General features: G+C 34.4%; 1 long non-coding RNA gene across 1 annotated transcript; it reads left to right on the top strand.

Annotated features, from left to right (window-relative positions):
* Positions 1-1,244: 1,244 nt before the first annotated feature.
* LOC129051618 (uncharacterized) lies at positions 1,245-3,504 on the top strand. Its single transcript, XR_008515995.2, has 3 exons — positions 1,245-1,309; positions 2,576-2,638; positions 3,288-3,504. It is a non-coding gene; the product is annotated as an uncharacterized LOC129051618 (long non-coding RNA).
* Positions 3,505-15,219: the final 11,715 nt, after the last annotated feature.

Here is a 15,219-nt window from a genome sequence, read left to right as displayed (position 1 = left end):
CTTTCGGAAAATGTAAACTAAAATAGAACACAAGAGGAGAAGACATGAGCTCACCCCAGTGACCTCTCTTGAGTCATTTCACCTTGTTGAAATATAAATCTTAGTAAATCATATGTATCAAGAGAAACAATTCATCTTTCATTAGAACTCAAAAATGTAAAACAAAATAAATGAATTATGGTCAGTTATTGACAGTGTTATATTTTTAGTGAAAGCTACCAGTTTCATTACATTTCAGAGACAAATGCTTTGAAAATATTTTTACGGTGTTTTCCATATAAACTATCCATATTCAAATATTAAATCTTGTATACCATCCTAGCTAGAAAAAATGATCATAATGACAACCTCTGCATAAATTAAATTGTATTTCTTTCAATACTTTTTATTATATTTTTCTTTTTCCATTTTAAAGCTTACATTTAAGAAAGTAGGCTGATATCAGAATATCTATTCAATAATTGAGAACTATTATAGCATGTCATAAGATCATTGCATTGATCTTGCTAACTTTATGCTTCTATTTAACTAACTCCTCAGAATTGAAATATTGACTGATCTTTATAATCCCTGATCCTTTAAGCAGAAAATAAAAGTGTTTAAATCCAAGTTAACTTTGCTTTACATTAAAGCCATGTTAAAGAAATAGACTGGTCCCTCTGAAGTTTACCAATAGCTTGTCATTTTATATCTATAATCTTGTTTTTAGATTATGGAAGATATCTTCCCAAAAATACAAAGTACATTTTTAAACTAGACAACAAAAGCTATTTAACACTAATGAAAATAAATTAACAATATGAATCTGGGATACTCTCTCGGGAATAGGAAAATGAAATGAGAGAAATTAAAAAAGCAGGTATTTTGCTAGTGTTCCAGGGTTCTGTCCGAGTCTACCTGAATTTCTGATACACATCCTCTCAGAGGTGCTTATGGTTCAAAATATTATAGTTATGCTGATAACCCTTAAATCTACATCTACCAAAACAAATTTATAAAGAATTAACATTAATCCAAAAATTATTGAAAATTTCTAAGACCCTCTGGGTTACTTGCATTTTAGGGATATTCCTTAAATCAAAATAATCTTTTATGAGTTGAATTTACAGAAGAATAAATGGCATTTAGTAGCTTAAAAGTCTGGATGCTTTGGTTTTCCTTTTTCTTCCTGATTTCCTAATAAAACTTTACCTAGTTTCTTATCTTTATTTAATTTTTAGGAAATAGATGTTTGTGCGCCAAGTTTTTGTTTTTGTTTATTTTAAAGGTCTTTGATTGGAAACAGAATGAGCAAGACAAAGGAGATCAGGTGGGGTCAGACTTCCCCTTTACCTCTCTCTTTCTCGTTCTCGTTTGCTTTCTCTTTCTTCTTTCTCTCTCTCTCTCTTTCCCTTCTCATTCTCTTTCTTCTCTTTCTCTCTCTGATGCACACATGCTGACACACACACATGCAAACACATACATACATGCAATATGTATATGTGTGTTTCATAAGTCAGAGCTACCTGTACTCTGCAGTTCTCAACATGGTTAGTCTCAAGATGATTCTCTTCTCTACACTCACTACCCAATAAGATCTAGTCCACTTCTGTGGTTTAAATACCACCATGTGCTGAAGATTCACAGTTTGGTCTTTAGAACCTTTTTGTTCTTTGAATTTCAGTCTTGTAAAGCTAATGGGCTATTAAACATCTCTATACATAGATATATAATCATATCACAATTTTTATATGTCCAGAACAAATCATTGATTTTTCTACCCATACATACTCATACCTCAGTGTTACCTAGCTATTCAGTTGCTTATCCTGGAAACATTAAAATCATCCAATATTTTTTCTCACACATACTAAACTAATACATTAGTCAATCCTATCAGTTGTACTTTCAAAATATTTCTGGAAACCAACCACTTACTGCCACCACCACATGTCATCTCCAAACTACCATGACCTCTCACACAGAATCCAGAATTATACCTTTAAAATGGACATCATTTTTTTCACCTATCGCTCATAAAATGTTATATTCCACACTCATAATAAAATCCCAAGACTTCTAATGGACATTAAGATTCTATGTGTTCCAGTCCATGGCTTTCTTGGACCTTGTTTTCTATCATTCTCTGTCCACTCATCCTCTTCTGGGCCTCTGGATTCTTCTTTATATGAAGCATCCTCCAATTTCTAGGGATGTAGAGTTATTTTTTCTTGAGCCTTGAATCTTCTTCTCACAATTTTTGGTGATTTCTCTATCATAGCATTCAAGTGTTGCCTTTTCAGACAGAACTTCCCTGGCACCCCTATCTGAAAGGACATTTGCTTCTCTCATGTTGAAAAATATATAATTTTATTTTTGCTCCAACCAAAAAAATATGCTCAAGGAGGACAGAATTTTGATTTTATTAACTGCTAAATGCTCAGTGTTGGCACATAGTAGGTGGTCAAAAATATTAGTTGAATAAACCTCATGAATTCTGTGGAAATCCACTACTTTTGCTCCCAACACTACATTCCCTTTTTATGCCAGAAAAATATATTTTAATAACCTAGTTATCTCTTTTATTTGTCCTCAGGGATGTGATCTATGAGATTGGAAGAGAGTGACCTGGAAAGGGGAATCAACCAGTGCCAGCAAGGTAAGTTTTATGCATGACATCCCTCTATGGCCCTCTATCAAATTCATAGTTCTGAACACAAGGTGGATGGTAAATAAATCTTTGTTACATTATGTATGCTATAACAGTCCACTCATATAACCTTACTTTACCCTTGCCACTAATACTACTAATGATAATAAATATTATTGACCTTCCTTGACATCTGCTATGACAAAACCTACTAAATTTCCCTCAATATTCATTCCCTTCTTCTTTATTTTAGTAAATAAACCTTCAAGTTTTAGCTGTGCATATGGCCATGCAGCTTGAATTTATATTTCTAAGTCTTCCTTGCAGATGGTGTGGCCATGTGCCTAAATTTTGACCCAAGAGATTCAAAGGAAACTAATGTACTCACATTCTGAAACTTTAAAAAAAGTACATTGCTTATCTTCTTGTATGCCTCCTTTTTTTTTTTTTTTTTTTTCATGGACTGTATCATGGAATTAGTTGAGAGGCTGGATATTTCTTTGCCCCTCTAGACCCACTCTCCCCTATCCAGTTGTTCTGTGCTCTCAGAAATAGGCCATTATGGACTCTCAGGTGCTCTGGCTTCCAATTGGTTCAGTCAGTGGAAGATTGGTACATGCAAAGAATGATTTATTTTTATGGGTTCTCTTGTTTTCAGAGGCTGTGTTCTCTTGTTCAAGACCATATCTCCTGGAGAACTGTGTCTAGTCCTGCAGCTGCGGCTATTCTTATTGGATTCTTGGATTCCAAATATTTTTTCTCCCCTTTTTCCTTTTAAGTTCTAGGCATGATAATGATTTTATTGTTTTGAGGTTCGTTTAACTCTCTCTATATCTTTATAAACGGCTCCTTTATTAAACTCTTTTCATTTGTTCAGTTGAGTGCCTCCACCCTTTCCGTGACCTTGACTGATAACAGTGCATCGTACTAAGAGTTGTGCCACAAAACAGGCCATTAAGTAAGTTTGTGGGATAGGTTTGCTCACATATCTGCAGTCCTCCTTGCTGAGAGGAAAAAGGACACAGATAGTCTGAGGCATCCAGTGCTATAATAAGTGTTCAAATTATCATGCACAATCATAGGATTAAAAATGCAGATGGATGGAAAGTTAAGCATCTTGAGATCACATGGCCATGGCACTTAGTTGCTGAGGAGATCATAGTCAATATAAGGATTGTGGGATAAGCTGGTTGCTTCTGTTGACCCTAAAATGAATGTTGACTTTGTCAGTCTAACTCAAACTAGGATGCAAAGCCTGAAAACCTCTATGAGGAAGATAAAACTGAGGATCAGGCCCACAGTCGGATTTCAGGGGTTGCAGAATTGCAGCCCCAGTTAAATGCTTATCCTCACCAGGTCTCTGATGCTTAGATAAGGGAAGTGATGGAGACACACTGAAACACTGAAATTGAGTAGAGGACACTTGAAGTTGAAAAACTGAACCCTCAAATAATGTAAAACTCCCTTACTGGTAGAAGCATTCTGGCCCCTCTCTGTCTAAGGAAACCTGAATTTACTACCTGAAATATCTTTAAATTACTGTACTGCAGTTGCCTTATAGAGGGATTCTCCTCATAACCTACCCTGACAAATCATCATTTTTCTCCAAGCTCAAGAGTTGGTGCCCAGCCTATTGCCAATACAAAAGTACAAGACCTGGCAGAAAATAGCCAATATACTGAAAGAGTTGCATAACATTGTCAATTTTGATGAACATAAACCTGACAATTGTAAGACTGTATTCTGAATGTGTTAGAGAAGACATACAAAACAGAAGATAATATCATCCTGAATTTATTAACATTGGTGCACTTCCTCAGGTTTCTAGGTTTAAAGTGTTGACTTCGGCCCTGGGGAGTGGCATTTACCTTCCATGAAAATACTAATTGTTTGGCCTAAATTCAACGAAGATCAAATATCAGTACTTTCCTGGCATATACTAGATGAAAGAGTACCCTAGATCATGCATGAGAACATCATGGTGTATCTATTATATATAAAATAAGATGGTTTTAAGCCACAACAAATGGGAGGGCCAGGAGGGCATTCTGGTCATCAAAGCTAGCAGTAAAAAATGGCTTGGTGATGGGGACAGCAGAATCTTTTAAAAATTCAGGGGTGACTGTCTACTGTAGGCTGGAGATGAAAATCGGGAATATCACAATTAGTTTAGGTTATTCATCTGAATGAGAACAGCGGAAGGAAGAGGTAAATAAAGAAGTTTAAGGCCTTTTAATAGCACTGAAAATCAGACACAAGGTGGATTGCAGGATTAGAGTGGCAACAATTAGCAACAGGGTGACATGATATTCAAAACATTTGACCATCAAATTCTTAATAACAGCTAATTTGTCCCAAAGTTCTTAGAAATAAAATTGATAAGAAAACTACTAAAGTCTGTGACATAAGTTAGGGGATATTTGTTTCTGAATGTTGAAATTATGTCTATCATGGCAATGTAGAAAAAGTTTAAGATACTGGAACTGTCTTCCACACCCGCACCAATCTAGTAAACCAAAAGCAATATGACCTTTCTGTGGGAACTCCAGAGATTAGAATGTTCTTCAATGTAATGAAAATACAGAAATGTTGATTCCTCTAAAATCCTCACTTAATTGATTGGCTGGCCCCCAAACTAAATGCACCTAAAAAAACTAAGAAAAAAACTATAATTTGTAACTGTACTTCCCAAACTGTAATCTACATAAATCTCACCAGAGATAATCTTGTTAAAAGGCACATTTTGATTAAATAAGTCTAGGATGACTTGTCAGATTCTGCATTCCTAACACATTTCCAGGAGACAGATGCAGGTGCTACTGATTGCCAATTCGAATTTGAGTAGCAAGAGATTAGAACAAACTTAATCTGCTGGTATTGCTAGTGGTTGCTGTGGTTCTAGATAGTCATTTTTAGAGAAAATCAGAATCACCAAATCTATTTTGTCCTCCATTTGCATCATTAAAGAAAAGGAGAATCAGTTGACTTTCAAGTGATAGATGTAATATTCCATGCTGATCTGTTACATTGATAATTATTATTGACTGAATGTTTGTTTATTTTCCCCTAAAATTCACATGTTGAAGCCTTAATCCTCAATGTGATGGTTTGGAGGCAGGACATCTGGGAGGTAATTAGGTTTAGGTGAGGTCATGATGCAGCACACATAGGATGGGATTAGTGTTCTTTAAAAGAAGAGAAAGAGGCCAGGTACAGTGGCTCACGCCTGTAATCCCAGCACTTTGGGAGGCCAAGACGGGTGGATCCCCTGAGATCAGGATTTCAAGACCAGCCTGGCCAAGACGGAGAAACCCCGTCTCTATCAAAAATACAAAAACATAAATAAATAAATAAATAGCTGGGCATGGTGAAAGGTGCCTGTAATCCTGGCTACCCTGAGGCAGGAGAATTACTTGAACCCAGGAAGCATAGGTTGCAATGAGCCAGGATCGCACCATTACACTCTAGCCTAGGTGACAAGAGCGAAATTCTGTCTCAAAAAAAAAAAAAGACAAAGATAGAGACAAAAGACAAAAGACCTCTTTCTTTCCCACCAAGTAAGGATACAGCAAGAAGAGAACTGTGTGTAAACCAAGAAGATAGCTTTCACCAGAAAACAAATCAGCCTCCACCTTCAGCTCAAACTTTCAGCCTTCAGAATTATGTGAAATAAATGTTGGTTGTTTAAGCCACCAAGCCTTTTATCATAGAAGCCTGGACTGATTCCCAATACTTTGGGAGGGCAAGGCAGGTGGATGACCTGAGGTCAGGAGTTCAAGACCAGCCTGAACAACATAGAGAAAGCCCGTCTCTACTAAAAATACAAAATTAGCCGGGTGTGGTGGCAGGTGCCTGTAATCCCAGCTACTCGGGAAGCTGAGGCAAGAGAATTGCTTGAACCTGGGAAATGGAGGTTGTGGTGAGCTGAGATCATGCCATTGTACTCCAGCCTGGGCAACAAGAGCGAAACTCCGTCTCAAAATAAAATAAAATAAAATAAAATAAAATAATTAAACAATACTCTTATGGTAATTGTGCTTGATGTTCATGAGGTAGGAAGCACCATAGATACCTTAGTAAGAAACTTGCACATCAAAGATGGCAGATAATTATCATTTATGGTCTTTAAAAATTTTCGCCATCACTATAGCACAACACACAACATAGCTTCTTGCAAATAATTCATTTTACAATAGATAAAAGGAGGTACTGAGCTCACTCCTATTGTATTAACTGTCCTTTCCTCATACTCCACCACCCAGAAGAAAACTCTTTTTAAAATGATACGTTTGCTTTCTGAAATCTCAGGTGTAGGATAATTTTGTAGACAATACTTTGCAGGGTTTCCTTCTTTTCTATCCCAAATGGGGTCAAATGCAAAGTGGCCTCTCTCACTATTGTTCCAAATAAAATACTGGGAGAATTTTTACTTTCTTTTATTAAGACCTCCATTCATATAAAAGTCCTAGTAGTACCCAAGGAAGAAAAGTTTTTAACGAATAAATGTAGTTTTGTTCAATGGTAACCTGGGATTTGACCTTGGTCATGTTGCTCTTGTTAAGCTCATTCCTCAGAAGACCAGTGGTCTCTTCACTGCCCACAGCAGTGTCTGATCTCAATCACAGAAGGAAAATTGAGTTGTTGCAAAATGGTTGGGGCAAGGAGAATGATGTGGAACAGAAAATATTCACCTGGAAATCTCTTCGTTATTTCTTGTCCCATAGTTTTAATCCTTTTAATCCGTGGGAAAACATGGCCAACCAATAACCACAAGGTACTGATTCGATAAAGTTTTGGGTTAAACCATCCAGTCAAGCCAAGGTACTTGGGTAAGGGAAACATGGAATGGGGAAGGGGGCTATTGAAGTTTTGTTTGCATTACATTAGCTCATTTTGCATTTTCCTTTTTTTTCCCTTTACCTTACATAAGAGGTGCTGATATTAGCTGAAGTTCATTGTCAGATCAGAGCGTAGCCAAATTGACATTGATCTGTGATTATGCAGTAGCTGATGGGACTTATTATGTTGTCCATTTTGTCAATATATCTTTTCTTCAGGAAAAATGACCCCCTCTTTCCCCAAATGCTCCCTCTGGACAGCTTCTTTTGAACAGCCCTCTCCCACAGGTCCCATAAATGCTCCCTTTGCTTGTCCCTTCAGGCAAGTTGCTCTAGGCTCTCTGCTCTGGTCCCCTTCTCCTAGGTTTTACCAAATCCTTTTTGTTTCCTTTAACCCTGTGCCTGCTGCTGTAAGCTGTCCCTTTTCCAAATTCATTTGAAATATGTCGATGGATTCCATCCTATGTTTCTTGCAGGGACCTTGATTGATATATTTTGAGAGCCACCTTTTGAACATGCAGGCAATGTGATACTGGAGGTGGTAGCAAAGCATCAAGATAAAAGGAACTTGTGTCTGTCCTGGAATTACCTATTGAGTGGAGCTTGCTATCCTCCCTGGACCTCTTGCTCACAGACTGTCATATGAAATAGAAATATGTAATCAACTGTTTGTGATATTGTATTTTTCAATATCTTTGTCATAACAGCTTAGACTGTACTCTAATTAATATACCTACTATGTGGCCAGCACTGAGCTAATGGATTTACACAGAATTTCTTATTTAATCTTTATGAAATGCTGAAGAGGTTGCCATTATTAATCACATTTATAAATGAGAAAATTGAGCTTCACAAGCCCTGAGTAATTTGCCCAAGTTCACAGAGCTAACAAGTGACAGAGTTGGGAACTGAGCTAAAATCTATCTTATTCCAAGGTGTGCAATCTTTATCCTGTAGTGTACTGCTCCTTAAATGAATCTGCACTGCTCTTTCCAGGTTCCAGTCTCTTCAAACTCTGCAGAATTTACCTAAATTAGCACTTTTCTGTCACCCTCACCTAATCTGTGGGAAGCTGTGATCAGAATGTTCTGTAAGCACAGGAGCTAAGAAATAATCATTAAACCTTACCCCCACAATGAGTCCATCAATCTTTTGTGTAACACTGATCAAAAATAGAAAGAAATAAAGTACTTTTTGTGCAGTATATTTAAGGTCATCTTGAAATTGATGTGCTCCTCCATAAAGTAGAGAGTCGATAGTGATAAGGCAAGCTGGGATTAGATAAAGACACTTATCAAGGATCTGCATCTTTTGCTTGAACAATTTTGAAGAAAAAACAGAGATTCTGTTAACTTTGGCAGAGGCTTTTAAGCTGCCAACACGACCCTAATCTTTGAAATGTTTGACAGGAGGAAAAAGAAAGGATGCTGGCAAAATTATGTGCTTTACATTCCAAGGGCAACGTTACAATAAGCTTTTAAACTAATACAGGCTTAGATCATTGAAATATCTCTTAAACACAACATTATAGAGCTTCACTTCAATTTCCCATACTAGTTGTCCTCCTGTGCGTTGACCTCGTCTTTCCCATATTGTATTCACAAGTGTACTTGAAGAGTATTTCCAAATACTAAACATGTGACTGGAACTATTGAGAACACTGATACTGTGACATTTTTGGTGTTGGTGGAGCTCTTTATGTCAAATCTGGTGAGTAGAAATGCAAGCATGTGTTCAGTTATTTTCTTAGCAATTATATGAAAAGTAGAAAAGCTCAGAGTAGAAATAATTAACTGGATTCTATATTTTATGCTATGTATGGTATCACACTGTAAGCTTTTGAGATGTGTTTGGAGACAGGAATATGGCCTATAGAATAGATGGCTCAGAGCTCTCACAAATTCAGAAAACCACCAGGAGACTGCAGGTCTGCTGAATAGAATAATGGTTCTTATAACTAAACTGTTAATTTAGATATTGACACAATACTTTTTAGCAGCTCCAACTATCCATAGACAATCTTATGGGAATGAGAACTGGATTATATTCGAAAGTGTGGATTCTCATCCCAACTCTATCACAAGGGTTTTGTGACCTCTGTAGATATAGTACCATTCCCATGCACTAGAATAAATAAAAATGTGAAAAGTCTTCACAATATAATTTATTCTCCCACATAGAAGGGTATATGCCCCAGTGCTTTAGGACACGGGTTTTAGAGCCAGAATTTGCAGGTTCGAATATTGGTCCTGACATGAATTATCTGGAATTCTCAGATACTTACCTTCTATCAATGTGTCTTCACTTGAGCACGTCCCTTTGCTATTACTAAAAAGTATTTTGACATATAGAGGTTTTATTTACATAAATTTCATTTAATTGTCACCAATAACTATGTACTAGGCACTTTTTAAAAAAATCTTTTTTTTTAATCTTTTTATTTCCATAGGTTTTTGGGGATCAGGTGGTGTTTGGTTACATGAGGAAGTTCTTTAGTGGTGATTTGTGAGATTTGGGTGCACCCATCACCTAAGCAGTATACACTGAACCCAATTTGTAGTATTTTATCCCTCACCCCCTCCCACCCTTTCCTCCAAGTCTCCAAAGTCCATTGTATTATTCTTGTACCTTTGCATCCTCATAACTTAGCCCCCATTTATGAGAGACAACATACGATGTTTGGTTTTGCATTCCTGAGTTACTCCACTTAGAATAATAGTCTCCAGTTCCATGCAGGTTGCTGTAAATGCCATTAATTTGTTCCTTCCTATGGCTCAGTAGTATTCCATTGTGTGTGTGTGTATATATATATATATGATATATATATCACAATTTCTTTATCCACTGGTTGATTGATGGGCTTTTCAGATGGTTCCATATTTTTGCAATCGTGAATTGTGCTTCTATAAGCTTGCATATGCAAGTATCTTTTATGTATAATGACTTCTTTTCCTCTAATAGATACTCAGTAGTGGGATTGTGGGATCAAATGGTATTTTTACTTTTAATTCTTTAAGAAATCTTTAATTTCTTTAAGAAATCTCCACACTGTTTGCCACAGTGGTTGTACTAGTTTACATTCCCACTAGCAGTTTAGAAGTGTTCCCTTTTCACAGCATCGACACCAGCATCTATGCTCAACATCACTAGTGATCAGGGAAATGCAAATTAAAACTATGATGTGATACCACCTTACTCCTCCAAGAATGCCAATAATAAAAAAATCAAAAAAAAAAAAGAGGAATTTTTTAAAAGAAGACAATGCTCAGCCAGGGACTTCAGAATGTTTTCTTATTTTGATTTATTTATATATTTCTAACAAATACTTTTTTGCCTACTTTAGGGCAGATACTGAGATAAATATGGTTCTCAATTCTATTAGCAATTATAGTGAAAGTTTAAAATAAAAAACACAGATATTTAGTGCATTTCCATGCATGTGCTGGACATTTGGAAGTTCTTTTCAAAAAGTTACAATAATTTGGTACACACCCAAGAAGAATATATGTATTTACATAACCACATAGTTTTGTAAAATGGTATTATAATAAAAAACTTTATATGACAGTTTTAATTGCATAAACTTATCATTATGCTCTAAACATATTTTGAAGTAAAATTTAGCAATTAAACAGACTGAGGTTTTGCTCTTTAGCAGCTGTGAACAGAGCACATGTATGTATTTGCTTCAGAAGTATCACAGTGTTTCTTTCTAATGTCAAGACACTTTACAATATCATGTTTGAACTTTTATCTGTTACTCACAGTTATCCTGTGAGAACATTTTTATTAACTCTATTTTTCAGTTGTGGAAGCAGATTTAAACAGATTAGAGCTACATTCACTCAGCTAGTAAGTGGCAGAGGAGGGCCTCATACCGGGGCTCCCACCCCAAATCCATTCCTCTGTCCTTTGAATCATGCCATGTGGGTTGTCAGCTTCTTCCATTTACTGGTCCACTGGTGTGTTTCCACATGCTACATCTGTGTAAATATCCTATTTCTTAGTTTTCTATTTTGAATTTTATTATTTATACTCTGTATCAGCCACATACAGAGTTTGTGTATGTTTGTTAGGGTCATATGCTGTGCATATGAAGAGTTTTAGAGAGAATGGTCATTAGAAGTGTCATTCTTCTGGAATTAAATGAATATCTTTTGTTGGCTGTAGTGATAGCACAAATACTCTCAGTGGAGAAAGATAACTATATATATGCTTCTCTCTCTTTCTCTCTCTCTCTCCCCCGTCTCCCCCTCTCCATACACACACACAAACACACACACACACACACACACACAGATAGACACATATACAAACAGAGGGATAGAAAATATATTTAATATTACTATATAGTATATAGGGTATACTATATAGTATCTATGTATTTCCCATGTATATTCCCTATACATGTTACTATATATTACTCATTCCATATTCTCTCTCTGTGTTACTCTATATATTACCATATATCGAGTAATATATGGTAATATATTAAATATATTTACTATTTATATATTTTATATTTATATTATATATTTACTATTTATATATTTAAATATATGAATATATTAAATATATTTGCTATTACTATGTAGTGTTATTAAATATATTTGCCATTACTATATAGTAATATATAAATTATTAATTGTATTTAATATTACTATATTGTAACAGTTATCAAATATATTTACTATTATCAATATATTTACTAATGTGCTATATTATTTACCATACATAATATATACTATACACTATATCTACTATATACTATATATATTAATTACTATATAGTAAATTATACAGTTAATACTATAATACTACAGTAATTGTATAGTAAATTACTATGTAATAAATATAGTATAGCAATATTTACTATTACTATATAGTTATATATAGTAACATAGAGATAATCTATAGAGAGTAATATACAGTTATATATAGAGAATATATATATAAAGATTTTTTAATAAAGAAGAGTTATCTATTGAGCATCTACTTTGTGCCAAGTCATCTATATATGCTATCTCATTTAATTATGACAACGTCTCTTGTGTTTGTATAAGTTCCTCCATTATATAAATGTCTTAAGAAACTCACATGCGTGAATTACTTCCTTCATGTCACATAGTAAGTAGAATGAGGATTCACTTTTCTGTGTTTCCAGAACTTTTGCTCCTTGTGTTTCTTTTAAAATTATGCAATAATATTTATACATACAAAAGAATATGTATATTAAAAAAATATAATGCATAATGACAAAATACATAACTGATCCTATCACATAAAGAAATAAAATATTACTAATATCTGTGCATTTAACTGTAAGCACATGGAATTAACTACTATTCTAAATTTAGTTTTTTTCACTACATCACTTTATCAAAAATCCTCTAAAAAGTTTTTATCATGTGTGTAAATACTATTAAGCAATTCAATGTACTGCTTAGGCTTTTTTTTGTAGATTTATTAAAATATTTTTATAAATATAATTGTTTGCTGTAGATTGGATTATTGATCAACAAAGATCTGAGCTCCAAAGATCTATAGTGGTGTAAATACATTTTCAAACCACTGATTGTGGCCTTGGCTATGTGATGCGATTTAAACAATGGAACGTTAACAAACTCAAAGCAAGCAGGAAAGGAATTTGAATGTGTTAGTGTGGCTTGCATTCACTCATGGACTATAATAATCGACCATGTCAAAAACATGCCCAGGTAGTTGCTATTGTTTCCATCTGGATCCCAGAACCAGAGTTGTTGCAGCAGACCCAGACTTAACCTCCCTAACCGTAGCCATCATCAGAAAGTGCTGCACTCAAAGAGCAGAGGCTCAGACAAGCCCAGACTTCATCACCCATATGGCAATCAATCTGAATACCTGAAAGCATCAGAATAAATGATGTTATAAATCATCAGTTTGGGGGTAGTTTGTTGCCAAGCAAAAATGTGGCATTAGCTGATTGCTATGGCTTCTCTTACTGATTTTTAAAATCTAATTTTATGTTTTTAAGATACATCCAGGTTGGGGTTTTTGTGTGTTTCTATTTAAATCCATTTCTTTTCACTACTATATATTTAATGGTATCTATGTGACAAAGTTTTTCTAACACATTTCCTCTTTGGTGGACTTTTTTGTTTCCTTTTTAATTTCTTTTTAAATTGAGGACACAGATGCTTGCATTTAGGGCCTACTCAGATATTCCAGCAAAGATTTCTCTTCTTGATCTCTTTATCTTAATTCCATCTTTTAACATCTTGGTTAATAGTCACTCCTTTGTGAAGTTTTTTGCACCAACCAAAATTTGTTCATCCATTCCCTTGATGAACATTTGTATCATTTACAGTTTTTAGCTATTATCACTAAAGCTGCTACAAAAAATATGTGTAGAATTCTAGAATGAATATATGCTTCTATTTTTCATGGGTAAATGCCTAAGAGTGCAATATCCGAATCACATGGTCTGTGTATGTTTAACTTTTTAAGAAGCTGGCAAACTGTTTTCCAAAGTCATTCAAAATTTTTACAATCCTCTGAGCAGTAGATAAGATTTCCATCTTCTCCATATTGTCACCCACACTTGGCATTGTCAGTCTTTTAAATTTTAGACATTCAAATAAGCGTGGAGTAGTATCTCATTGTGCTGTACATCATAAAGACATTGACCATTTTTTCAAGTGCTTTTTTCATCTTCTCTATATTTTCTTTGGGGAAGTGTCTGTTAAGATATTTGTCCATTATTTTTAGTAAGCTTATTGATTTTTGAGATGATTTATATCTTCTGAATATGTCTTTCTTGAGATATGTGATTTTCAAATATTTTTAGTGTACTTTATTTGTTCATTATCTTGAGTGTCTTTCAAAGAGCAGAAGTTCTTAATTTTATGAAGTTCAATTTATTACGCTTTTTAAAAATTTGTTTAAGTCACATTTTGTTCTTATCAATGAACATGCTCTATTTCTCCTCCTGTTTAGGTCTTCTTTAAGTTTAATCAACACGTTTTGTAGTTATCAATGTATAGGTCTTTCACCGAAGGTTAAGGTTTGAATATTAACATGCTTTTTTTCATCTGTTGATAAAAATCTCATGTCTTTTCCATTGTAACTTATAAATATGGTAATGTATCATAATATACTTTCTAATATTCAATAAAACCAACAAGACTATTGTGTATTTATTTTATAATTGCTGGATTTGATATTTACACCTTGGTGTGACTTCTGTTTTTCCTTCGTACCTTTTTCAGTTTGGGCATCAAGGTTATGCTGGCCTCATGTAAAATTGTGTGTAGTATTCCTTTTCTTTATTTTTTTCTCTAAAAGATTTTGTTTCTGTCTTGTTTTTATATTAGAGTGATCTGTTCTTTGAAAGTTTATCAGACCACAGTTATAGAACAATTTTATTCTAGTGTTTTCTTTAGGTATACGGTTAGCGCAGGAGTAATAATTTGAACTCCCAAATCAATTTATTTAAGGTTCCAAGATAGCTTTTAAAATTCTTCTTGATGTTGATTTTTAAGTTCAATTTGTTGGACATTTTCTAATGTACTGGACTGCATTTGTATATTATTCTATTAAATTTAATATTTGCTAGATATGAACACATGTCAAATTTTCATTCTAAATGTCAATTATTTATAATTTATTTTCCCTTCTTTCTTTGATAAGTCCTATTCATTATTAGAAGCTTTGTGTATATTTTTATTCATTTCAAAGAATCAACTTTTGATTTAACTTTACTTTGTTGGATTT

The sequence above is a fragment of the Pongo abelii genome, chromosome 17 (assembly GCF_028885655.2).
Source record: "Pongo abelii isolate AG06213 chromosome 17, NHGRI_mPonAbe1-v2.0_pri, whole genome shotgun sequence".
Taxonomy (NCBI): Eukaryota; Metazoa; Chordata; class Mammalia; order Primates; family Hominidae; genus Pongo; species Pongo abelii.
The sequence above is the reverse complement of the archived record's forward strand: the minus strand, read 5'-3'. Positions and strand labels throughout refer to the sequence as shown.